At 38.4% G+C, this 26,662-nt stretch overlaps 1 long non-coding RNA gene across 1 annotated transcript; it reads right to left on the bottom strand.

Moving 5' to 3' along the window:
• Positions 1-26,280, bottom strand: LOC111925795 (uncharacterized). Its single transcript, XR_002862458.2, has 4 exons — positions 23,431-26,280; positions 9,021-9,182; positions 3,122-3,207; positions 1-198 (listed from the first exon to the last, which is right to left on the bottom strand). It is a non-coding gene; the product is annotated as an uncharacterized LOC111925795 (long non-coding RNA).
• Positions 26,281-26,662: the final 382 nt, after the last annotated feature.

Here is a 26,662-nt window from a genome sequence, read left to right as displayed (position 1 = left end):
TACAAAGTATTGATCTGTTTATTTTGGCTTTAATTGGATTCTCATTTTCCTTCCAGTCTATGGATGATCTGCCTGTTGGGATAGTTTGAAAGGACTGGCATAGTTATGTCACCAAAGGCTGTGACCTACTTCAATCTTCCCTCCTTCCACTCTCCAGAAACTGGTGTTCTTTCAAAGGGAAATGGAAGAGAAATGGGCCTGTCAAGATTTAATGATGCAGAAAACAATAAGAAAAACATGTTTTAATGTGATAGTCTTTGTATTTTACACGGGAAATACAAAAAGGCAAAAGGGATTTAAAAGATCACCTTTAGGGCATCCAGTTCTAAGGTTTCACTAAACACACTGAAAAACAAGCTCTTTGATTATTTTTCTAGCTCCCAGAGAAGCAGCAGTAAAATCATGAGTACCATTATAAGATGTGAGTAAGAAGCAGCACCCAAGGAAATGAAAAAAATATTAGAATTGTTATTATCTAAGCTTACAATAGAAGTATTGCATAGTAGATAAGAACACTGGAAGGATGCTTTTTTCGTATCTTGCATTATATCTTTCTGAACAAAACCCCTCTGTAGACAACAGAAGCTTCTTCTAATAACAAAAATGTTGGCTGAAATGAAATTCTTGACATACCAATCATTCTCAGTAGCAAAGTCATTTTTCATATAAAACATGCTTTGGAGTAGCCTTTAATGAAGGTCTCAAACCAACTCATGTAGCTTATTTTCTCAGGGATGGGAGTATTTAAATTTAATAGAAAATCTACCACAGAGACACCACAAATGTGCCCTGCCAAATCAGATTATGTATTTTTAAAGGACGAAAGTTTTCAGTCTTGCTTCAAACCTATTTGACCACAAAATTATTTTTTTTTAGCTAAAATGGATGATGGTTTTGACTAAAATTAATTGCCTACTGGGAAAACTCCTCCCACTGCACCACAATCAAGGAGAAGGTTTCCAAAATAAACAGGCTTCAGACCAAATGCTGTGAAAGGAGAAACTTTTTCTGCTATAGCTAAAGCTTCTCTCTCATTCTTAAGGGACACTAATAAGCTAACATAGCATAGTTGAGTAACTCCTTACATAATATGTTTCTCATTCTCTGAATTCATTTGCTATTATAACTTAATGGGAAATTTAAAGTGATAATTTAGGAATTAATTTTCTAAGGTCTTCATTTTAGCAGTGGTAAAAGTGAATTTGGTGCATGTTCTTTGGAATGCCCTCAAGGTACTGCTTTTCAAGAGTGCAGTCTGCTCATCTGTGTTTTGTTAAATCATAACTTATAAACCAGAAGTTGACAGAAAGTGTAAAGGGCCATATTAAAGATCATGTCTTTAGGTAAAAAAAAAATCATCAATGGATGAGTTCCCACTTCTTTATAGGCAGGCAGGCAGGCAGGCAGGCAGGTAGGAAGGCAGGCAGGAAGGCAGGAAGGAAGGAAGGCAGAAAGGCAGGCAGGAAGGCAGGCAGGCAGGCAGGCAGGCAGGAAGGCAGGCAGGCAGGCAGGCAGGCAGGAAGGCAGGAAGGCAGGAAGGCAGGCAGGAAGGCAGGCAGGCAGGAAGGCAGGCAGGAAGGCAGGAAGGCAGGAAGGCAGGCAGGCAGGAAGGAAGGCGGGAAGGCAGGCGGGCAGGAAGGAAGGCGGGAAGGCGGGAAGGCAGGAAGGAAGGCAGGAAGGAAGGCAGGAAGGAAGGAAGGCAGGCAGGAAGGCAGGAAGGCAGGCAGGAAGGCAGGAAGGCAGGCAGGCAGGCAGGAAGGCAGGAAGGCAGGCAGGCAGGAAGGCAGGAAGGCAGGAAGGCAGGAAGGCAGGCAGGAAGGCAGGCAGGAAGGAAGGCAGGAAGGCAGGCAGGAAGGAAGGCAGGAAGGCAGGAAGGCAGGAAGGCAGGAAGGAAGGAAGGAAGGAAGGAAGGAAGGAAGGAAGGAAGGAAGGAAGGAAGGAAGGAAGGAAGGAAGGAAGGAAGGAAGGAAGGAAGGAAGGAAGGAAGGAAGGAAGGAAGGAAGGAAGGAAGGAAGGAAGGAAGGAAGGAAGGAAGGAAGGAAGGAAGGAAAATATTAACCTCAACAAACAAAAAACCTGGTTTGATTTCTACGTGGATAAATAGAATGCCAGATTACACCTCAGATAGCTCCTAAAAATTCACAAAAGTTTACCTATATGTTCACCAGCCACCCTGGAATGAACAAGCCACGCAGAGTGATCTTTGGGTTCAGCTTAATTTTCTCTCAGTGGGTGCTTCAGGAAACATTTGAAAACAGAAAAAGGAAAGTAGAAAATAGAAGTGGAAGACTCTTAGACTTTCCAGCTAGCTCAGTGGTTTTTCAAAGAGACAGAAATTAATTCAATTTGCCTCTTATTAAAAAGTAAATCAAATTTTCTATATTTCTTGAAAAGGAAAGATTTTAGCTTGTAAGCTATAGCTTTGTTGTACTGTGTGTCTCTCAGAGAAAGAATACCTCTGTGCTGTCTTTCTGGATACTTCAGCATTTCTCTGGAGGGAGAGAAATCAGCAAAGACATAAAGAAAATTGCCCTATAGCTCGAGGCTGTAAGGGGCACCAGGAGACAGCACTGACAGGCAGTGCAGAGCTTGCAAGAGTAGCTACAGCCTCTTGACTCCACAGCATTCAGGAAGCTGTATTTGTCTCATAAAGCAAAATTTAACATGATCTTTTCCTGGCCTGTGTTAAATAATAAAAATACCATTAAGACAAAGTACTTGGCCTTTTAAAGACAAGGAGCTTATGACAATTGTACTGATTATGCCTGACTGGTAGATTGGGGTATATAGGAAGGGCAGCAGGAAAGGGTGGCAAAAGAAGCAGAGGTTTATGCAGTAAAAATCCACACAAAAGGAACCTAAAAATTCTAAGCAATTTAAAAGGGAAAATTGCTTTTTGTCACATTGCACTTACATTTTATGCTGGAAAATAAAACAGGTCTCTGAAACACAACAGTTGGCTGTAGCAGCAAGTTCTGCCTGAGCTGAGGAAAAGAGCCAGATGTCTTATAGATAGGCAAGCAGCTGCTCTCCAGACATTTGATTGCTATTTTATATCCAATATCTAGCTCAAATGTGCCACACAGCTATCATTTATTTATATCACATGGCTCATACTTACAGGTTAGAATCTGACTTTTAAGGTACTGTTACAAATTTGTATTCGAGCCTTCTTCACCTGCCCTGTTTTACATTCCATCTGTCCTCCTAAACCAGAGAACAAAACAATTATGTTTGCCTATTTAATAAAATGTGTAACTCAAGTTCTTATTCATCTTTATCTAACATATTACTTCTTACTGGGTTTGGCTATTTGCAACCTGTCTCAAAATGCAAAAATATCTCAGTGTAGCTTTTTTCCTTCAGCAAGTTAGTTCAGTCCCATACACCATATCCATTTATTAACTATTCTTCTAATTTTAAAAATGCACAGAAACACATTGGGGAAAAAAATAAAAGTGGAAGATTCAAGCTTGTTGCACAAATTGCTATGTTGGCCCTAAGTGGCAGGTTCATTATATGGACTTCATCTCAGAGGACCTGCCTAGCAAGTTGTAGACTTTTGGAGGTCATGAAGGTTTTGGTGGATATGCTGCTTCTGAGCACTTGCCAAAGCAATAAATAGATTTTCACAGTTGTGGAAAATGTATAGATTTCCTCAAAGTCTTTCATAAAGTTACTGAATGTTTCTGATTCTTCTTCTAAAATAAAACCTCAAAATAAGGAAGAAAATGGTATTAAAACATCTGCTTCCTTTGGAAATTCTGGTTTATAAATGTCTTTCATATATACTAACAGCACAATTTGACAGTACCTTAAATTTCAGGGTCACATGACACCAATTCATGATAGCACTTGTTCTCATCTGCCCACCAATCTGTCATCTCTGATTAATTTAACATCCCAACCTCTTAAGCAGCTCCCAAATGCTTCCAGATTTAAAATTATAATAATAAGACAAATTTAGAGGAGTAGTCTGCTAGAAAATACATTTCTCCATTTTCTTATAAAACATATGTTTCTTCCAAAAGGCATCACATTGTCTTGACTTGAAATGGAGGATTTAATGTTATTTATTAGTGTTAAATCCATTTTTAAGGTCCTATTTCTTTAAAACTTAGAAGCTAAATCCATTTCTGATTTTTAAGTTTGGGGGTGGATAAGGTAATGCATTATACATTTGACTTGGTCACATAGCAGAAGTGCTGTCTCCCATTATAGCACTTTAATATTTCCACTTTAGAGATAGACTTGTTTAGCTGTGCTGCAACTCAACCATCTCTTTTGAGAGAAAGAAAGGAAATACAAAATTATTCCAACGTAAGTCAATAAATACCTTCAAAACTTTCCTGAAAACATTTGTTGTACATTATAGTTCACAAACAGAACATGCTCCTGCCCAGTGTGGAACAGCAACACTTCAGCAATACTCTGAAAGTTGATCTCACTTCTGTTGCAATGACATAGATGGGGAATGGCAGTGACAGCATCATTCAAAACTTCTCATATTTTTAGAGAATATCTGTCTGGTGAAAGGCTGTGCTGGAGATTGGAGCAGTCTGCCCCAGTGGTAGCTCAGCTATCTGTTCCTGAATTGCACCGTGACACTATTTTTAATTGTCCCACCCTCTCCCTGAAAATAACATTCAGCCATGGTAGCATTTTGGGGATTGGAATGCCTGGAAATGGACTTTGAACCAAAATCTGCTTCCAGAAACTACTTAAAGGGCAGGCGTGGATGTCGAGTATAGCTGTGGAAGGTGATGGTAAACACTACTCAAGGACAAACCTTAAACAGAAAATAAAAAGAGTAAACTTATAGCAGAAGTTTTAAGTAGTACTAAAATTATACACTTTTAAAAAAAGGCCATTTGCTTATCAGCAAATCTGAATCCAGTTCTAAGGCTCTCTTTGCAATACACATTAGTGACATTGTTACTCAGCAGGACAATTACAGGATGCTACCACCCTTAGGCAGAACCAAGCTACTGCATAAATATTGGAATAGCATGTTTTCCAATGAATTGACAGTTCTAAATGTAAAAAGTTCAGAACTTATTGGATCAGAAACAAATGGAGATAGTGCACAAGTTGCTCACGATGATATCTGCAGTCTGAGGCATCACATGATCTTACCACTGCCCAGCACCAAACTGCAAGGGAGGTGGGGTCAAACTAGGGCCGACACAGGGCCAAGGGAAACTGATTTATTTTCCTTCAAGATTGCCACCACAATGCAGATGGCAAGTGGATTTTTAAAGATGCTTGTTTTACCAACTCATGCTCATTTCATAATTTTCTATGACCTCCTCACTCCTTCTCTGGAAAAACACACAACAACCATATAAGGACTCTTGTCCTTGGATAGATTGCTATTGTTTTCCAAGTACAGATCCACAGTCTTTTTTAAATTATTGAATTACCTTCTGGTTTGCCTCACACCTCTTTCTGAATTGTCATAGGTGTTTTGAGTTTTAATCTGCTACCTGCATTTCCTCCTAACTAGATATCAATAGCAAATATATAAGGCACCCCCACTTTTCCATCAGTCAAGCCATTGAAGAAAATATCAACTAATTCTGGAACAAGCACAGATTATTCCTGAAAACCCCCACTCAATAAATTGCCGTCGTTTGATTTCTTTCCTTTGCAGCCTTTTCATCCAGACCATATGTTCCCAGCTTACTTACAAGAGTGTTCTAGGATACAGTGTCCAGAGACTCACTAAAATCAAGATGTGGTATCCACTGTTTTTGTGAAGCCACATGAAGCATTATCCTATGACAGATTGAGTTTATTTTGGCTTGACGTGGATTTTATTGGCCAGTCCTTTCTCTTTATATACTATCTTCTAAATGTTCATAATCAGTATGTTATTTTTCCACTATTTCTACAGGAATTGAAATTAACCCTATATGTTGTTATTTTAACCTCACTCTTCCATTACTTTTTAAAGTTAGGCACCTTTTCTCTTCTGGAGTAACTGCTCACAAAATAGATCATTTGCTTGCATAACTCCAAGTGCCTTCTTTACCCTTTTAAGTTCTTGTCCTTTTTGTCATGATACCATTTGCTTACAGCTGACCTTTTGAGTGAAACAAAAGAGCTGAAACTATCAGCTTTCTGGGCATTGTTTGCATTTCTGGGCACTTCACACTGCAGAGAAGTGGGCTAGGTCTTGCTTTAGCTTCCTCTGCCTGTTGGTGCACCAACATGCTGAGAAGCATGCATCACCTATGCACCACATGGTTTCACTCTCTGTTTTGGTCTCACATGTTCATCCATTCATCTTTCTTTAAATTCTTTTCCTTGGTGAGCGTTCCACAGCTCCTTCCCTTCCTCCGCACTGTCATAACTTGCAATTTTGCATAGTTTTCTTTTGCATAGTTTTGCATAAACTTGCATTTAACATAGTTCCTTTAAAGATCTGCCTACTGCACTTAACTCTCTCTCAGAGTTGTCTCCCACAGGATCTCACTTACTAGTTCTCTGAATTCCTATAATCTGCTCTGCTGAAGCACATTGCATCTCTTCCTGTTTGTCGTGAATTCTGCTGCTTCATCGTTGTTCAAGGAGTGCCCGAGTTGCTTTTAACTATTGCTTTTTCCTTTAGGTTCTACCAAATTAGGAGGATCATATCTGGAAAATGTCATCTCTCTTTGCATTTTCCAACTTCTACATAGAAAATTTCCAATAAAACTTTTCAAAAATTAGCCAGCGTCCTGAGGGCAGCTGTATTCCTTCCCCAGTGTGCAGATTTTTGAAATCAAAGTATACTGATGGCACTGAGTCCTGGAGTTTGGATAATTCTGCTTACAAAAGGGTCATCATGTGATTTCCTTGATAGCTGTCCAGCTATTGACTCCCATCTGCATATAAACACTTTTTGTCCTTTAAATTGTACTCAGATATTATGAGACAACTTTTGAGCCTCTTTTATTACTAACCTCAGAGCAAAAGATATCTGCATGTACATTAACATATAAGGTAACACCTACATCCTTTTCTCTGTCTTCATGCCCTGAAGAAATTCCACTGTTTATATTAATGTTCCTTCTATATGAATCATCCCATCAGGTCTTTATTAGGTCTATTAAGTCATAACTTTGAAATGTATTTATACTGCTACTTCCTCTTGCTTCTTCTCTGTGCAAATGCTGTTCAGACATTCCAGGGACAGAAAAATGAACCTGACTACAGAAAACAGACTGAGACTCCTAGAAAACAGCAGACATCTGGCTCTAAGAGACATGCAAAAGAGAAAGAATGTCTGGTGGCACTCTCTTGTGTTGAACACTTGCAGAAGAAAGCACCACTCAGGCTCCTGTACAGTATCCACCCATTCAGTCCAAGAAGCTGATGGAAGCCAATCTGCTGCAACCAAAGCAGAATCTGCTACAATCAGATCCACAGACAGGTTCAATCCTTATGACTACTTTTGATGCCTGTTGTTCATATTTTTATTAAATTCTTTTAATATTTTTAATTAAATTTTTATTAAATTCTTCTCCATCTGAGAATGATAGAGTATTTTCTGTCAAGATCGGTGAGAAACTTCTTCTGAAAATGGACATTAAAGAACTAGCCTCAAATTCCTGAAAGTGTTGGACCATCCAGTAATCTGAAAAGATCTCTGATGTTAATTTATAATGAATCCTAGAACATCAGATAAATCTCAATGATTCAAGTAGTATTAATATTGTACAAGAAAGATTAAAGAGATGATAACAATATTTACAGTTTAGCAGTTTGCAAGTAGTATAGGAATAATAATGGAAAAGAAGCAGGATTAAGAAATTGATAGAAAAATTAACTACAGCACTGACTGTTAGATGTCTCACATATGTTCATGTATGAAAAAGACACATTAATAAGAAGGCCATTCTTGTAAATGAAAAGAGCTTTATTCTGGATTAACTAGGTTCACAGCATGTTCACTCTGAGAATAAGCCAATTAAATTTTTTGGTTTTTTTTTTTTACTGGCATAATCTGCTGTGATTTGGGAGTCATTCCTGTGACATGAAGAATGTGAGGAGATTCAACAGGGTAAAACCACATCAAGACTGAAATTAAATAGAGACTGAGCAAAGCAAACTAGCAGATTAACACTTAGAGCGTTTCTGTGTCACATGATCATCCTTAGCACAGGAAAATGGACATTACTGGCCTGACAAACAAGTGACACAGAGTGACTGAGGGATTTCGTGGCACTTCAACAGTTTTTGGAGAGGAAACCATCTGTAAAGCTCTGTCTATAACAGATGAGAAAGGTATCACTTTCCAATCTGGAATACTGGAATGTCACCAGTCCTTGTAACACATGAAATGCATGTTGTACATGTTTCCAAATAATGAGCTTGCTTACATGTTAGGAATATTTTGAATAATGTAGATGAGAAACTGTTACCAATAACTTTCTCTTAAAAGTAAATTTGGGAATTGCTTTCATTCATAAGGAAATAAAGATATGTATGAAGCAAAGCTTGCATTCTGCCTTCCAGTGACAGTTTTTCAAATTCTTTAGTGCTTTGGAAAACAAATAAATGTTCTGCATTCTTTGATAGTATTGATCTTAAAATAATAAATTTTTAAAAAGTCTGTAATTGTGTCATATTGATAACAATTCAATAGTTATACCTGGCAAAATGTAAGGGTAGCATTTTATAAATTAGTAATTTTTCATAGCTGGAAATTTCTACTTACAAATCTTACTGTATCTTCCCAAACTATCTATTGGAAATAAGCCAAATTTAGCATACCAGATTGAATTATTTATTTTGGAGATAAATTTGAAAAAAAAATTGCTGAAACAGTCTCATTTCATTCACTAGGTACTACCAATTATATTAAAAGTACAGTAAGCAGAAAGAAATCAAATACTCTAGAAAGAAAGTGTTTCTTTCCACACTGAAGACATTTGAAGTACATCTGTTAGTTATAAAAGGTTTGTGGTGAAGTCAAATTTCAGAGTGTGCTGTAGCTGCTCAGTCCAATTTATAAGTTAAAATGCGTCGCTTACCTTGCACTCTTTTATGTGCTGGACAGCTGGTGAGCAGGCCAAACATAATAACATACCAAACAGGTATGTGCTGCTAAAATATCTCCCAGGAATTTGCCCTCTACTTGCAGAGGTGACCTCACTCTCACTCTTCGGATGATTCTGCAGTGTTGCTGGAAGGTTCTGCAGAAAAGGTACCAAAAATGTGCCAGCTTCCAATTAGGCAAAACAGAACAGAGTGTTTTATCCTAGAAGACCTGACCACAGCCTTTATGTTTTTTTGTGATATGTGTATACATATATGTATATATATAGAATAAGTATTTTTTAATTTAGATGTCTTCAGTAATCTGTTCACAGTCACACAGTTCACACAAGCAGAAGGATACAAATCAACACTAAAAACATGACCACTTCCTGAAACCACACTTGTCAGGTTTTTCTATGCAAATAAAATCAACATTTTGCTGGCAGCTCTCTGATAAAAATAAAAGTATGTAGGGTTTTGCACAACCCAACAGATGCTATGCCAATTTGAGTAGTGTTGTCCTTCTCAATAGCTGAAGTGCAGCAATACAAAGAAGCTTGTTCGATAAACAACTCATAGCACATGATCATGAGGAGGTGAATATACTGGGATATTTATTTCTACCCATCAATCCCATTTAGAATTGACCCAGATAACAAAACAGGATCTTTTTTGGAAGCTATATGAAATTCATTGATGATCATGATTTTTAGTAGATTTATGCTAGAACCATTAAGGTATTCAGCACTAGAAGACATCTGAACTTTTCTTATAAGTCAGTAATTCAGTGAAAGCAATACAATTTATCTCTGGGGCAGTGCAAAGAAGTCTGAATGACCATCTTTCAGACATGACTTTTCTTTGGGTAGCCAAACACAGCAGTCTGGATTTCACTCTGACATAAGGCACAAGCACCCACTTCACCATCACGACAAGTTTGACATTTGGTCTGTTACAGACATTCTTGCTACTTTCAGATTTAGTTTTGACCAGCAAAGTTTTAAACATATAAAATTGTAGGTAAATACACAAAATCTTTAAGTGTTCTGATCTCTCTCTATTTTTTTAATAAAAGACACCAGAGATTTATTTCTTATTCTGAGACCACACAGTGCATTTGCCTTTCCCAAAATGTCTGCCTTTGAACTCTGCCCTTGTAACAACTTTGTAATGCAGTTCAGTAGGATCTGTAGAACTGTAAATACAAACTAATATTGGCTACTGTAAAAATAAGTTGTTTAACATTTCTTAGATTTGTTCTTAAGTATTCCATACAGAATATTCATAACCTGGTCCAAAGTCCAATCAGATTCTTTAGGAATATCATATGAAACCATCAAGCCTCTAACTCACTTCCACTAAACTACATAAATATTTGTTGGAGAATAGATTTCAAGTTTCCATTTATAGAAAGGTCTTTCCACAGACTAAAATAATTTACATTAATACACAGTAATATTATAATAAGGATGTAAAATGAAAATTGAAAAGATAACCTTTGAAGGAAAAGACACATTTGAAATTGGCCACAGCCTTGGCTAAATCTCTTTTTACCCTTAAGCTGTCATGATCATTTGATGCCTGTAAAATACAGTAGGACTTGAAAAATGATCCAGCACATCACTATCCTGTTGATAGATTGCTTGTGGGTTGGTGATTCACATATATTTGTTTATCACCTTGCTTTTAGAAGTTATTTGCCAGTTATGTACCATATATCTCAGCAGATATACAGTAGGAGCCAAGACAGAAAATGCAGCAGTCATCTCTCACTTTAAATGTCATTAACAATTGACAAAATCAATCTTTCCCATTAAAAAGGAAAATATGTCCTTGGACACTTGGAGCTTACTTATTTTTCTAAGGTTTCTTGAAAACCATTTTAGATTTGACCCTTGGTTTTTTTTTTCATATCTTAGACCTATACCTAACTCTATGAAGCTCAGTGAGGAAATGGCTGATCCAAACGAAACCTAAATATATCTACTGCCTCAGATGCCCTCTTTGCTGTCTAATTCTACAGTTTCTAGGCATCTGCTGCGCTGTAGTCTTTGGTTAAGTCTGTACTAATACAGCATCAGGGCCAGGGGATCTGTCAGTGTGTTGACATGTTGTTTTTCACACCATTACTTTGCTATAATGCTCCATGACTTTGCCTTAACCAAGTGGAATTTCTCCTGTGTGGTATCTTAGGTTTACAATGAGCAGATGACCACATTCTGGAGGTGGTATGGATATTGCCTCTTTGTTTGGGGATGTAAGAGAACCCACTCCAGTGGATATGCTGTGCCAGGTGGCCCCTGGACAGAGACCAGCCCTTGGCCTGCTTTATTTACTACTGGAGATGTTGCCACATTTTCAGGTAGTTCTTGCACTTCTACAAAGCTGTCAAACTTCATCCCTACCAGGATTTAGTGGCAGGGTATGTAAACTGTGTTCCATTCTTGGTACAGCATATCCCTCACGCTATTACATCTTTATTAAGAGCTCTTAACTCTGCAGCATCTGCTGTGGTACAGCTCCAAACCAGCTTCTCTCTGGGAAGATTGGTTAAGAAGGACTTGCAAATTAATTTAACACTTTAAAAGTGTAAAGTCTTTTAAACTCCTAACTTGTGTTTTCTTTAACTTAGGCTTAGTTAGTTTTCTCTAACTTAGGCTTTCTTTATTATCCCTAGGCTAAAATTCACTCCCAAAAATGTAACCCCACAAGCCTAAGACTATTTCTAAATGGGCTACCCTTTGGGATCTGGCTACCTAGCTTATTGTGTTTTGTTTGAAGTGATGATTACCTTAACATTTAAAGCATTCTCCACAGTTCAAAGCCAAAATGTGTGGTATGAGTTAAAATCCAGTGCACCAACTGGTTAATGCCTCTAAATACTCTAAACAGCTAGGTGCTTAGATTGGGTGCTGCTTCATGCTGATAGGATGCTGCTTCATGCTGCTTCTTTGTTTTTAAGAATGTACCAGATTTGATTTGAACAGATATTCTAGTCCTGAGGAGTCCTTGCACAGTTAGAGAGACCTATTTCACTACTATCTTTGTTATAAAAAGCCATTTTTTAAAATAACCAAGATAAAAAAAAAAAGCCTAATGTACTACTGGAGTACTCATAAAAGCCTCCAGCCTTAGTTTAAGCAGGGAAAACTAGCAAACTCCAACCTACTCAGGGTGATAAAATGTGCCAAAACTACTGAGCCCAGAAGAGGATGTAATTTACATAAAACAGAGGCGTAGAAATAATTTTCCAAGTTTTAACCTGGACTGTCAAACTCCTGTAATGTACAGATGAGAGGGTCATTATTTGAGAAAGTGATTTTAAGACACTGTAGTTACACTTCATTTCTGATATAATTCTATTTCTTTTTTCATTTCCTGCATGACATTTACCACACATGAAGTCATTGTGGGATGTGTAGTTATAATTATGTATCTATGGGTGAATTACATGCAGTTAATCTCACAGAACTGTTTACCCAAAAGAAGTGACTGTTTTATAAAGGATGACTTTGATTACTATTCACAGAAATGTTATTTTTAAGGGACAGTGAATCTGATAACTGTTCCCTGGCTCCTTGAATAAGTGTTTTAAAGAAATGTTGTATCTTGCTCATGCCAAGCCTGGTACTGAAAACTCCTGTCATCTTCAGTTTCTGCATGAAATACCAGCCTGTACTTTGTAAATAATTCTCAGGCAGATGAAGATATAGATAAAATTGAATGCCAGAGACATTCGTTATATGATTAACAGTAAATGTACTTCTCCGTGAAATGCATTGAGGCCAATTATCCAAGAGATACTACCCAATTTCTACTCACAGTAGCTGTATCTGAAATCCTCAAAGCATCTCTCAGTTGCTACTTTTTCATTCTATTTTCCAGATGGATAATAATTTACCTGGGTCATAAATATTGTGTGTGCTGATATATCCTGTTTTCTGGCAATAATTTAATCTTTCATTAGCATCTTCTTTACTCACCCTTTACAGTACTCTTTTGCTTCATTTGCTGCCAACTTAACTAGCCTCTATCACACCCTTTCCCCCATAAATAAGGGTATTTCTGTGGACTGTCTTCTGTTCTCTCTCAGCCCCAAGAAAATTTTCACACCAAACAGTTCAGTTACACCTCAAGCTGTATTCATGCTTCCTTGTTTAAGCACCTATTATTCCTTCCTTCACTTGTTCCTACACCAGTTTTGTGCAGCCACACAGTGAAACAGTTCAGCAAATGCATCCACATTTTTCCACATTCTGTCTAACCCTGCTCAGACCCCAGCTTGGCTCACTGTGCAGCTGCCCAACAGGCAGGTCAGTATAAACTGACAGCATGTGACCAAGAGCTAATGACCAAGGAGAAAGTTTTTCTAACAAAAGAAGCACTCTTCACTACTTTTTATTCTATTACTACTACACTCTTTACTATTCTACTCACATTTCAAATATTACCATATTACAGAATCACAGCATGTTGGATAGGACAATATTCTGTGTTGGACAGGACCCACACAGATCATTGAGTCCAGCTCCTGGCCCTGCACAGCACCATCCCCAAGAGTCATAGCCTGTGCCTGAGAGCATTGTCCAAACACTTGAACTCTGTCAGGCTGGTGCTGAGATCACTTCCCTGAGGAGCCTGTTCCAGTGCCAAATCACCCTCTGGGTGAGGAAACTTTTCTTGGTATCCAACCTAAAACCCCCCTGACACAACTTCAGGCCATTCCCTCGGTCCTGTCACTGTCACCAGAGAGAAGAGCTCAGTGCCTGCCCCTCCTCTTCCCCTCATGAGGAAGCTGTAACTGCAGTGAGGTCTCCCCTCAGCCTCCTCCAGGCTGAACAGACCAAGTGACCTCACTCAGCTTCTCCTCAGGGCCCTTCATATTGAAATACTTCATTATTATTAGGGAATTTGCTTAAAAAATAAAATAATACAAAATAGGTTTAAATTCATTCTACAGAAGAAAAGAATTTCACAGGGAAGTATTTTTTTTCCAAACTATTTAAAAATCAATTACTTGAAAAAGATCCTGTGCTATCAAGACACGATAGTGGCACACTCCTTGAGATGATGCCTGAGTTACTACCTAGCATAAGACTGGATTGAAGTCGTGGAAAATAAACATGATCTGGAATGGGGACAGGAATATCTTCAATCTTTGGCAGCACTCTAATTTGCCTTATTAATATGATCTTGTTCCACAAGGAGACTGTCACTTGTGGGCGTGCACACTGGCAGCTACAGCTCAAGTTGGCCCTCTCTGGATCCCATGATTGTGTCACTCAGGCTGATAATTCTGTTTTTCTGGAGAAGTGAAGAGTTGTCACTCATCAGCACAGAGACAACACAGAGGGAGGCTGAAGGAGAGATGCATGCACACATGCACACAGCTACTTTTAGGCAGACTTAGGTGGCCATTGATCTCAAAAGACCCCTCCGAGTTCCGCAGGGGCAAGACTGTGCATTCATTTTTGAGTTGTGTGCTGAAATCACAGGGGTGAGGGAAGAGAAGCCTGGGGTGTATGTTGGAGATGCTGTGATGTGATACTGGCCCACCCTGGAAGCCTTGCCAGACACCTCTGAGAGCAAAACTAGTGATAGGTATTTAAGGCACTTGCTTGTTGCTTCAGCTTGTCAGGAAGCTTGTAGTATTTAAGGGTATAAAAAGCCAAACGCCAAGACAGTGTGCATTAAGGGCTTAGGTCTGGAGCCAAATATTTCTTCTCTCTAACCCCTGTAAATAAATCTGATAAGCTAAGTAACTGCCTACTGCTGCCAGTGCCTAAAGATGGATTTGCAGGCAACTACATTGCATAATCCCTTTCATAAACTGATCAAACTCCACTCTAAAATGCTTTATTTTTTTCCCAGCTTCTCAGAGTGAAAGGGGTTTTTTTTGTATTACAATACTCTGTTAATTAGGAATGTCAATTGAACTTCCCACTTAAATCTATTCATGGCTCATTTAAACATATATATGTACTTGTGGCAAAAGTGTCCTTAAGTAGCTCTTTTCCTTTCCTGGTGTTTATCTGCCCTCCTCAGTATGTCGACAGATGATAAGCATATCTGTTCAGTTTTTCTTTTCTTTGGTTGAATAATTCAAGCTCTTCTACTATTTTTTCTTAGACTTCCTATTTACACGAGTATCATAATAGCCTGCCTCTATACCTACCTTGGTTTGAATTCACCTTTCCTAAACACTGCAACTAGAACTGCATAGATCTTGAAGAGCCAGACAGTCAGGATTTTGACAAGTTAGGCATTCTCTGCCAGTCTGACTATAACCCAGCAACTTAAACACAGTCACAAAGCTGGTCTCTGGGGGAGAGCGGTAACCAACAGAGTCTGAAATGTCTCCCTGACTTTCTCCCTATCTCTTTCTAAAATAAATACCCTCCTGAATATTTTGAAAGAATTCTAGAAGTCTGGCATCCATTTTTTTTTCACAAGAGCTTCACAAGGGCTGGACCTGTATTCTTGATTCTTCCCCTGACAATATAAATTATGCTTCTTTATTAGAGTGCTTGTTCCAGATCAGTTTTTGAAGACCCAAGCAATACAATGTAAGCAGACCTATGAGTCCCTTGCTCTAGGTTGGATTTTAATGAATTTTAAATTTAGCAACAGTTTGGACAAGAAAAAAAAAGTTGAAAGGAAATTAAAGCCTGTAGAATTCTTATCACCTTTTCTTGTCTGTTATTCCCTTACTCTTATCTGAACTCAAGCCCAGAACAACAACAGAAGTCTGGGATGTGATTTTGCTGTAGGTGTTTTGACTGCTTGACAGAGCTCTAAGCAGAAGAGAAACATCTTCAAGTCCAGTATTTGGACAGCCATGCTGAGACTCAGCAGTCTGAGCTTTCTGCTCCAGTCTTACTGAAACTACAGAGGGAGAAAGCCTCTTTGCAAGAAAAGAAGTTAATACTTCTTTTCACGGGGTAATTACACGGGGTAATGAGGTGATCACAGTTACACCTCCCTGGTGTCCAGTTCAAGGATCTATTTATTGGTAGGCAGGCACAGGCTGAACTACTGTTCCAAGAGCAGAGTTTCAAGCCCAGGAATACAAAAATGTAAGAATGTGATCAAATCAAAATACGGAACAAGTGATAAACTCATTTTGAAGGCATGACTAAGACTGCAAATTTGGTCCTTTATGTTTCAAAATAAAGCTGTCATTGTAAATATAAACCATGAGATTTCTTAATTTCTTTCATCTGAATTCCAAAGCTGCTAATCAACATGATAAAACAATTTAGTTTAGTTAGGTGTACTAGACAAGTGCTTCTTTTTCTTTCCCTTTTTGTTTAAATCACTATTGTCTGATACCTAATTTCTTTTTTTAACAATGTCTGTCTCATGATATTTCAAAATATTAAAAAATAAATTAAAAACAAAGAAACAAAAGCACCAGAAGCAAAACTTGTCCATCAGACACTCAACAACTAAATCTGCCCAGAAACAACAATTTGAAAGGAAAATCTATTAAGTAAGATGTGTGGACACGGGTTTCAGGTTTTGGTAGAAAGTCAATCTATAAACTCAGTGGAGCAATTTTAGAGGAAAATCAAATTCAGCTGGAATGAATATTGGCAGTACCCTTCAAATTACAAATAGCTCCAGTCACTAATTTTGAGCTAAGATTTGTTTGTTTGGTTTTTTTTTAATTTTGAAACTTTTAGTCAGCTTTAACTAATTTTCTATGAATGATATCTCTACATTCTTATGTATACTCCATTATGGAACACATCTTGATAAATGACGAAAACCCAATTTTAATTGCAACAACAGTCAACATCCATGTTCTACCTGCACCACTGGAGTGCAGCTAAAAAGCAGCCTGAGACTGTTTCTGTTTACAGCTTGAATATGAAATTAATCTGAAGCTCACAAGAGCTACAACTCATTCCCAAACTTGCAGTGCCTTTAGGATGCAGTGGGAAAAGTCTGTAGTCCCTTTTAATGCAGAAGAATGTTGAAATATTTGCTTTAAAAAAATCTCTTTCCTGATACTTATTAGTTGAGATAACATCTATGCTGACAATAAAAACAAGACTGATTTCCAGAGGGTTTGATCTACATTATATCAGTTTTTGTCCAAGCCAGCTAGCAATCTCTGGGCAGCGCTAGGCAAAGTTTGGGGGACACAAAGGATCAGGAGCTATTTCCAGTTGGCATCAGGAGCTGCAGTGGGTTTCACCAGATGCCACGGGTAAGGTTATGTGGTCCAATCTTTCTGCTTAATTAAGGGTTCCCCAGAGAACCTTACTCAGGATTGTATCAAGATAGCTTTTGAATAGCTCCAGAGAAGGAAACTCCACTTCTCTGGGCAGCCTGTTCCAGTGCTCGGTCACCTTCACACTATAGAAGTTCTTCCTCATGTTTAGGTGGAAGTTCCTCTGTATAAGTTTGTGCCCATTGCCTCTTGTCTTACTGTCTACCCTACACAATCCTGCAGCACAGCTGCAGAAAGTTTATCACCACCAAACATCCATGCAGTCTTCAGCCATGACCTGGACATATGACATTAACCAAATCTCCTCCTAAGGCCTGCTGCAAAATCCCAGCATCACCTCAGTGATGAATAAAATAAAATAAAATAAAATAAAATGAAATAATAAAAACTCCCTTCCCAAGTCAGAAAGTCACATTATACATTGTAGTTCTGGAAGGGCCCAAGAAGTGGTCCAGACAAAAATGTGACACATCTAGCCTACATAATTGGGCATCAGGACCAGCACTGATGATGTTAAACTGAAGTCAAAAGGAGTTTATATGTGGTAAGTATACAAAAAATTTTCTGAAATCTACAAAGAATATCTGGAAATTTATGAGGGTAGAGATACAATGTATAGTATATTCTATGTGAAGAAAAAGCTTTTCCTTGCTGGAAAGAAGTGAATCAGAGATCATCTGTTCTTCAGATGCAATACCCAAGAAAGAACATGGAGCATCCCTGTAAAAAATACTTTTCTCCACACTCAATTAGTCTCTATATCTTCAGTGAATATGATCTTATTTGTGGAAATATCAGAAGTGTTGCACTGTATTAGGAATGGCGAGGCAGTATGACATGACTCTCTTAGTTGCATTGTCCAAGAGAGCAAAGTTTACTATCCTTAATCTTCTTTTATGCACATGTTTGAGAAGGTCCCAGAGGTAAAACTCTCATTTGTCATTAAAGCAACACATCACCATAAGTGGAACACCACCCCTCGACTAAACAACACCTGCACACTGTTGTCCTTTATCAAGGGCTGTTTGGATTCTTTCTCTTGCTTTCTCAGGCCAGAGTGAGAAGCCTGTGTGACTTAGTTTCACACAGGCTCTGTTCCCTGATTCCTTTTTGCATTTAGTATCCACATCAGAAGGGTGGAAATAAAGGACACAAGAGGTGTAGACAAAAGCGTCAATGTGAGGGCATGTCCCAGTGTTGTGCCCAAACAGATTGATCCTCTCTTAACTGAGAGCCACCGTGTCAAACAGCTCCACTGGTCCCAGCCTCCTCCTGCTCCAAACCCTCCATGATTTTACCAGCCCTTCACTGACTTGCTCCACTATCTCCATGTCTCTCTCTTACTGGAGAGCCCAGAACTGGACTCAGCATCTGTTTCAGCAGCGCAGAGTCGAGGGGAAAGGTCCCCTTCCTCCACCTGATGGCAAGGCTTCCCTCCTCATGCAGCCCACGGTGCTCTTGGCTTTTGCTGCAAGGACACTTTGCTGACTCATGACCAGCTTGCTGTCAAGTCCCCCTGGTTTTTTTCTGCACAGCTCTGCCAGATTTTAAACAAGATGGGAAAAGGATAGTTTGGCAAGTAAATTAAGAGTAGTGAATATTTGCATGTATCTTTCTAGCTTAGCCTTAAAACGATAAGCCTGCTAATGAATCAAATGCTAGAGCAAGTAAGACACTGCCTTCTGGTTATTTTCAGCAAGTCTCTAATGTGGCCACGTAGTGCACCATTATGCAAATATGTGACATAGTTTGGGATCGAATCAGAAAGGCACTTTTCCTTGAATGAACAAAAACAATTGCACACCAGTTGTTCCTATTCTATGAATAATATTTCCAAAAATATTACTCCATGAATTATACCTTTATTCCATGAATAGTAATAATGATAATAGTTAGAAGTCTATGAACCACATAGAAAGGATTTGGTGTATTTTAAAAGAAATCACATTTTTCCATTTCAAATAGATATTAAATTTACATCATTCTCCAGTTAAAAATGGAGACCTTGAAAAATATTCTTCCATTCCAATTAAAAAAAAACAAACACCCAGCCACCTAACATTGAAATTCTTACACATCTAAGAGCAACTTTTCTCTTTATTTTTCTCCAACTCTTTTATAAAAAAATAAATCATAGAATTATAAAATGGTTTACATTTTATAATTAAGGAAGGTACCTTAAGGATTATCTTGTTCCAGTTCCTCTGCCATTGTTAGGGACATCCTTCTGCTCCAAGCCCCATCCAACCTGGTCTTGAACACTTCCAGGAATGGGGTGCCCACAGCTTCTCAGGGCAACCTGTTCCAGTGCCTCACCACCCCCACAAATTTTTTTTAAAATAATTTCTTCCTAGTATCTAATCTAAGTTTACTTTCTCTGGTTTTCTGTTTAAAACTATTACCCCTTGTTCAGATATGATAATTTTTTGCAAACCACTAGACCTTTGCTGCATTGCAAAAAATTTCAAAAAGTCACTTTGTGAGCCTTCAGCAAGTCAGTATCTAACACTGAGTGGCTGATGGGGAAGCTGTAGTTATGGGGTTGTAATTTTCATGATTATAATATGAACATTTGGAGAAGAATATATAGGGAAATAAACCTAGTTGTTAAGGACAAAACCATCAACATAGTACTATGTTGCCTGGAATATGCAAGTGCTTGTCCATATATTAATTATAAAATTAAAGGAAAACCCACATGAAGCTCAGGATGCTAACTTGAACAAACTACAGAAGATTTTGATTTTAAAAAGGAGTATCAGCAGCACCCATATTCCAGCAGACTGGAGGCTGATAAGGCTGCTGGTTAGATATGCCTATAAACCTGAGGTTATGCCAAGCCCAAGTTTACTTTGCAGAAGTAGTGGGACACAGCTATGCTTACAGCACGTGAATACTGACAGCCACCTAAGCTGGCAAACCTGACCAGAGACCTATAAAAGAAGACACAACAAGGGACATTTTAAAAGAGGTATGTTAAGTCCTACAGGTATGTGAAAAAGAATATGATAAAGCATTCATTTGTACAGCAAATTGCTCTCAAGTCATACCAAATGGTTCTGGCAAATAGAATTGCTGAGGTGAAATCTGTGTTTAAGACATGGAATATTGGTCTAATTCCTAAGAAAATTAACATTATTCCAGAATTCCATTTGCTATATGTCATCTGCATTTATAAGACAACTGATTATTTTTCCCTTACTTGTTTCAAATTTTTTTGCAGTGTTGTTCTGCCCTGTGTTAGCAGAATAGCTCTGCAGACTAAGCACTGCCACAGACTAAATATTGAATCCTAGTAATAGTAAATGAAATGTAACAAGCTGGTGTGGTAATTGTACTGTACATGCAAAAGCACCACTTCAGAGTAGCTTATATATATTTATACCGTCTTCAGAGATCTGATGGTTTGCAGATGAAATTTTTTTCTTTGTAGGAACAGGACTGGGTTGTTTTTTGTTTACCCCATTCCATTGATGTTGCAGGTCTCACTGGTAACTGAGTAACATCATAGAGTGGAAGAACAGAGTGGTAAAACGAGCATTGGAATAAAAATGAAAAGAAAATAAATATGTAGTAGGGAGCATATAGAAAGATTTTTGTTTACATTTTTTACATTTTAAATCCTCATCTTCCCCAGTTAGGAAGGTTCTAGAAGGCACTTATTGAGAGGAAAAAAAAAAAAAAAAAAAAAAAAAAAAGGCAATGAAATGAAAACCCCCAGCTAGTTGTTCATAATTCATTATGTGATGAAGGCAACAATCAAGACTAATATTTCACTCATACAGCCCATTCCAGAAAATAAAAAGTAGCCAATGGTTATGTTTTGTTTAGGTTTTTTCAAACAATTTAGCAAATCCACAAAGACTAGAACTACAATTTGAATTAACATTGTGTTTTCATATAAAAAACATCTCTTACCAAGAATCTAGTAATTTTTGAGGCCTTTATATCAAATATAAAGAGGAATGAGATAAATGACTCTTTTAGGTCTCATAGCTGCCAGTGACTGCCAGAAACAGGAAAGGGAGGGTTCACACAGATTTGTTTCTGTTCTCAGGCATTTTGTCCAAAATAAAGCTTTCACCTTTTGCCTTTACATGTCTTCTCCCAGTGCTATGACAAGAAATATGATCCCTTTTGCTCATTTTTTTCTTCTAGTGCATTTTCCATAACATCCATTCTGGAGAGGTACTTTAAACAGGAAAAATTTACATAATAAATAAACATGCTTTGTTCCATAATGTAGATGCTATAGGTAATATCTTGGCTTTGCTTTAAAGAATGAAAAACTAATGTCTGAGTACAATGTCCACATGTTTCTTGGCTGACATACCATCACATTTTTAAAAGTATACTTTTTTCCACAGCTAAGTTCATGATGACTAAAAGTAGATTGGACTCGATTGGACTGTATGACAAGTAATAAAAAGTTTCCTAGATATCTAGTAACAACACAAACGTATATTAATGCTTATCAAAGTAAGACAGTTGAAACTTCATTAGCAAAGTAGATTAATCATCCTCAGAATAGCTATTTATTACATATAGGAAGATAGGTAAAATATCTTTTCTTCTGAGGTCCTTAAAAACATAGGAAAAAATTCCAAGGACTCTAACAGACCTTATAAGAAGCTGGATTTTCCCCAAGGGATTTCTACAAAGCAATGTTCTGGTAAAATATGAAATTACATGGGATGAGGTTTCAGAACCCAGATAAAGCAGAGGGTTAATCATGTAAAGTTTTATGGTACGTTTATGTATTTGGAAGGATCCGAGTTTTTCAAATGGGTACAACTTTTACAAATTCTTTTAAGTGGCATTTCTGTTCAACTAAATCTACCCCACATAACTGTTAGGATTTGAAGCTAAGAGTGACCGAGCTTAGCTCTGCCTTCTGCTATCTGCCTTGTTTCAGCTTGCACACTCAAACAGAAGACAACAAGCCCCAGCAACTGGATTTCAAGAGAGCAATTTAAAGTTCCTAGGAGAAGCTGTACTGACAGTCACTGAGCATGCAGCATCCCTCAATTGAGGCATGGCACAGCACAGCCAGGGAGATTGCCTGGCTGCCTACCTGCATACATTTCTCCACCCTGAAGGAACACGAGGTTTTAATTTCTACTATGGGGAAAAAAATCTTTGCAGGGTTTACTCAAAGGCGACAGCTAGAGTATTGCCAGAAGATTAGAAGAAGAGAGAGCTTCAAAAGATAGACTAAACAGAAAGAATTGCCTTCGTCCCTGGGATGTGCCCATCCATACTTAGTGAACCTGCTGTCAAGTCTTTACTTGGTTTCATTGCCTTAAAACAGTCCCCAAAGAGAGCTCCTGTTAAAACACATTTTGAAGAACAAAAGCCTTACTTTGAGAGTAATACCACCTACACAGACTTCAAATTCAGGGGCTAATGTCTGTCTCTTGGGGGCTTGGGAATTTTTTAAACCCTTTCCTTTATGTAAGAGGAGTCAGAATTCTTTTTTAGCACCCTTCTTAAACATTTACTGGGAAAAGGAAATAACAATTAATGACGTCAGTGATGTTATTGGTGAATTTTTCAAGAGACAAGTGAGTGGGTTGTTGTGATGTTAAGTGCCTGATGCAAAGAGCTTATTCATTTATTTACTATGATGCAGGTCCACAGTACATCTTCCAGTGTTTTGGAGAAAGATGTAAACCCTAAGAAAAACACACACCAAAAAAATCTCAGGAGTGAGGAAAAAAAAGTTTTCCAAATGTTTTATTATATTGATCAAAAATATATTAAAAAAAATTGAAAATAACTGCATGCAAAATAAAAGAAAATGGGTTGACATTAGTGAGAATATTTTCATCTTAGATGAAATAGCAAAAAAAAAAGCTGCCATATCAATAAAGGAAACAAAATAAATATTTGCAAACCCAGAAACATGAATATTTTGAACACAAAATTAAGCTCATAAATTGTGGTCCTTGCTAATCCAGTTCCCAACTGCTAGCAAAAGTATATTTCAATGTATTCCAACTTTAAAAAGGAAAAAGATTTACTAAAATGTTTTGTGATATTCTGAACCATATAAGGGACTCAGTATTACCATATGCAGTAAAAACCACACTGAAACATGAATCTAAACCATATCATATTTCAACTTTTTTTTAACCCTATTTTAAGTTTTTATTCTAAACTACCTTTTTCCTGCTTCCTGAAAATTCCCAGTGCTGCTCCTAAGAGTGCTGGGAAGGAAATACCTTGGGGTAAGCTGCCCTTGGGGTGATGTATTTCAAGATTTGTGGCCAGATAACGGTGATAGCACATCAGTGGTTTAGCTGTTGTAGGCTGAGGATGCACAAGTGTCGTAGGGTGACTTTACCTTTAAGATAGCTTTGGGAGCTAAGGAAGTTGAAGCTGCTGGTGGCTGATGGGAGTCTTTTCTTGTGACCAATTATTGGTAATTTCTGAGAATTGGCGGCGGTTTTAACCATTCAGAAGTGAGATCAACTTGTGAACACCACCTTAAGATGTAAAGCCCGAGGTCTCTTGTTCTCTTTGGTTTCCGTCTTCTGAAGAGGTAACAGGCTCTCTCGGCCTCCTCCCCCGCTCCAGGCCGGACAAGGCCGCAGAGGGCGGGGGGCAGAAATGGAGCCGGCCTGATTTAGTTTGCAGTTTCTGCTGCTGGACTGAAACCTGACACCATGAACATCTGCAGCTTTCCAAGACTTCAATTCTTTTACTACCTGGATAAAACGTACAGATTACTCTTTTTTCCCAGAGAGAGAGAGAGAGAGAGAGACAATCAACATGAAAAAGACATCATAAAACCATCAAAGACAGTGAAGAAAAGAGTTAAGTTTTAGATGGACAAGAGAGAATAAGGAGATGCTTTATAAGCTGAAATATTTTTCTGTTAAAGCTATGGAGATGGACAGTAGTGTTCTGAAAAAACTCCTTTAATTCATGACAGAGTATATTGGGAAGAATGGAGTGTTCAAAGTGTAGATTTTGAGCAAAAAGTGGAGTAATTGTGTTACAGTGAGGTGCTGGAACAGAGGGGGGAGAAGTAATAGTTGAAGATTTGGGGCTGTTGTAGAGGCAAAGAGAAAACTTGTTTCCTGAGAAGCTCACAGAGACAGATGAAGAGAACTTCTGCCTTTGAATAACTCATCCTTAAAAATGACATCCCTAGACTCATGGCCCATAACACACCTCAGAGTGATGTGAAATGGGAGGAGTGAACTCTGATGACAGGGTTTCCAGGCAGCTGGCATCAGAAAAATAGAAAGCTATAACAGAAATAGTTTTCTTGTGAGAAACTCCATAGATTAGCAGAAGAAGACTTCAGTTTCTCTACAAAGACTGATGAAAATACTCTAGCAGGAATTGGGACTATTTTAAACACCAAAGTTTTTTGTCTCTATGTTGTCATGTGAACAAGGGAATGGTTGGGTAGTGGGGGATAAAGGGGTTTTCTGGAAGTTTATTCTGGTGTTCTTATAATTTTGTTAATAAACTTTCTTTATTCCTTTTAAGTTTTAAGCCTGTTTTGCTCTTGTTCTAATCCATATCTCACAATTTTGGAGGAGATTCAGGCAGGACACATGACCTGAACTGGCCAAAGAGATGCCCCACCTGCTGTAGCACTGTGCTAAGGATTACAGCCCAGGGAAGTAACCTTTGCTCTGAGACTGGCTGGGCACCAGTTGGCTGGTGAGAGCTGGCAAGAGATTGCCTTTGCATCACTTGATTTTGTTTTTGTTCTTTTTCTTCACTTATCCAGCTCTTTTTATCTCAGCCTGTGAGATTTCCACACTTTCGGCCTGTTATTCTCTCCCCCTTTCTGCTGTGGGCATGAGCAAACAACTGGGTGGAGCCTTAGCTGCTAGCAGAGGTCATCCCACCACACTATTTTTGTCCCTAATGATGATCTTAGGTCTTTATCAGAGCTGGAGCTCAGGAAATGGCTTCTCAGGAAAGCACAGAAGGTTGAATTTTGTTGACCTGAAACAAAGCCATGATGCTCCTGGCACAGGAAAAGCTGGGGGAACCAGGGAGAATGTGAGATACCTGAGAAATCCAGCTTACTGGTGCTGCTCTTTCCTGACACTTGCAGGGAAGAGTGTGCTCCCATCCTGTGTCCCCAGCCTCCTCCAAGGGTGCCTATTTTGCACAGGCCTGGCATTTTCAGGGGCAGCAGCAGCAGCCAGCCTGGCATCCCAGGGGTCGGAAATGGGAGCAATCGGAAGCAGTGCCTGTGCTGATGCCCCAACAATCCGCTTTCCTGAGGAGCAGTGGGGGTTGCCCTGGCTCGTAGCCAGCCTTGAATTTCAGGATGGTTTTAGTAGATTGGGTAATCTCCCACTGCCTTCAAAGAGACATTGTCTTGAGAACAAGGACGATGCATCAGCCATTTTCTGTAAACACTGTGACAGAGATGACACCACTGCTTCTTGCCATTCAGGGATTCCCCTCTTCAGAGAGAACATTCTGTTAGGAAAAAATGATTAAAAAACCATCTAATCTTCATAACCACGAGTCCCTCTTGACATGTAACTCATTAGCAATTAACAGTCTGGCAATTTTATGAGCTCTTAAGGTTTGAAAATGGGTTTGTGTTTTGCATTGGAACAATATGCTATCTTTTTGATTTCAAAAATGGCACCCTACTGAAGACAGCTTTTTCAGCTCAATACCACATTTTCATTTCATATCTCTATTCCAATCTGCCATCAGAAGTGACCAGACTGCCTTGGATCTCATAAACATTTCTATTGCAAAAACTTCCTCAAAATCAATACTGCATTGCAAAAATATCTTTCCAGACAGTCCTATTTTCTCTTGGATAATCCTAAAGTGACAGAAAAAGCTTTCTTTTATATGAACTGATAGATGAATATTTCAGCACTGGTAGCATGTTTTAGTAATTTTTTTCAGATACTTACCTGATGAAATGCTGTTTGAAGGGTTGAGTTCTTACTTCTGGCTAAATTATTTCTGAAAATAGAATGTCACCAAAACGGAGAGAAAAAAAAAAAAAAAAAAAAAAGTACAAAAGTTCCCCAAAATGAGAAACAGGATGAGGACATTTGAAATTTTACAGTGGTCTGAAAATCCAGGGTAAAGAATAAGACCAGAACCATCCACGTGGCTGCATTTAAAGCAAACACCAGATCAAAATTCAGATTGACATCCACCTGACTCCAAGACTGAGGAGTTAAAGTACAGATAAAGTAACTCAGACAACAACTTTCTAGTGCAATTTTAACTGGAACGAGCATGTGATTGCAAAAGCCAGTGATTGATAAATTAATTCTTGAGGCAGCCAAAAACACTCAGAAAGACTTAAGGAATTCAACGTCAGACTTACCAATGAAGCTACCGGAGAAAGCAGGATAATGACGTTCAGCAACGTGGTTATTTCCTGGT

Source organism: Cyanistes caeruleus, chromosome 2 (genome assembly GCF_971803275.1).
Source record: "Cyanistes caeruleus chromosome 2, bCyaCae1.hap1.1, whole genome shotgun sequence".
NCBI classification, from domain to species: Eukaryota; Metazoa; Chordata; class Aves; order Passeriformes; family Paridae; genus Cyanistes; species Cyanistes caeruleus.
The sequence above is the reverse complement of the archived record's forward strand: the minus strand, read 5'-3'. Positions and strand labels throughout refer to the sequence as shown.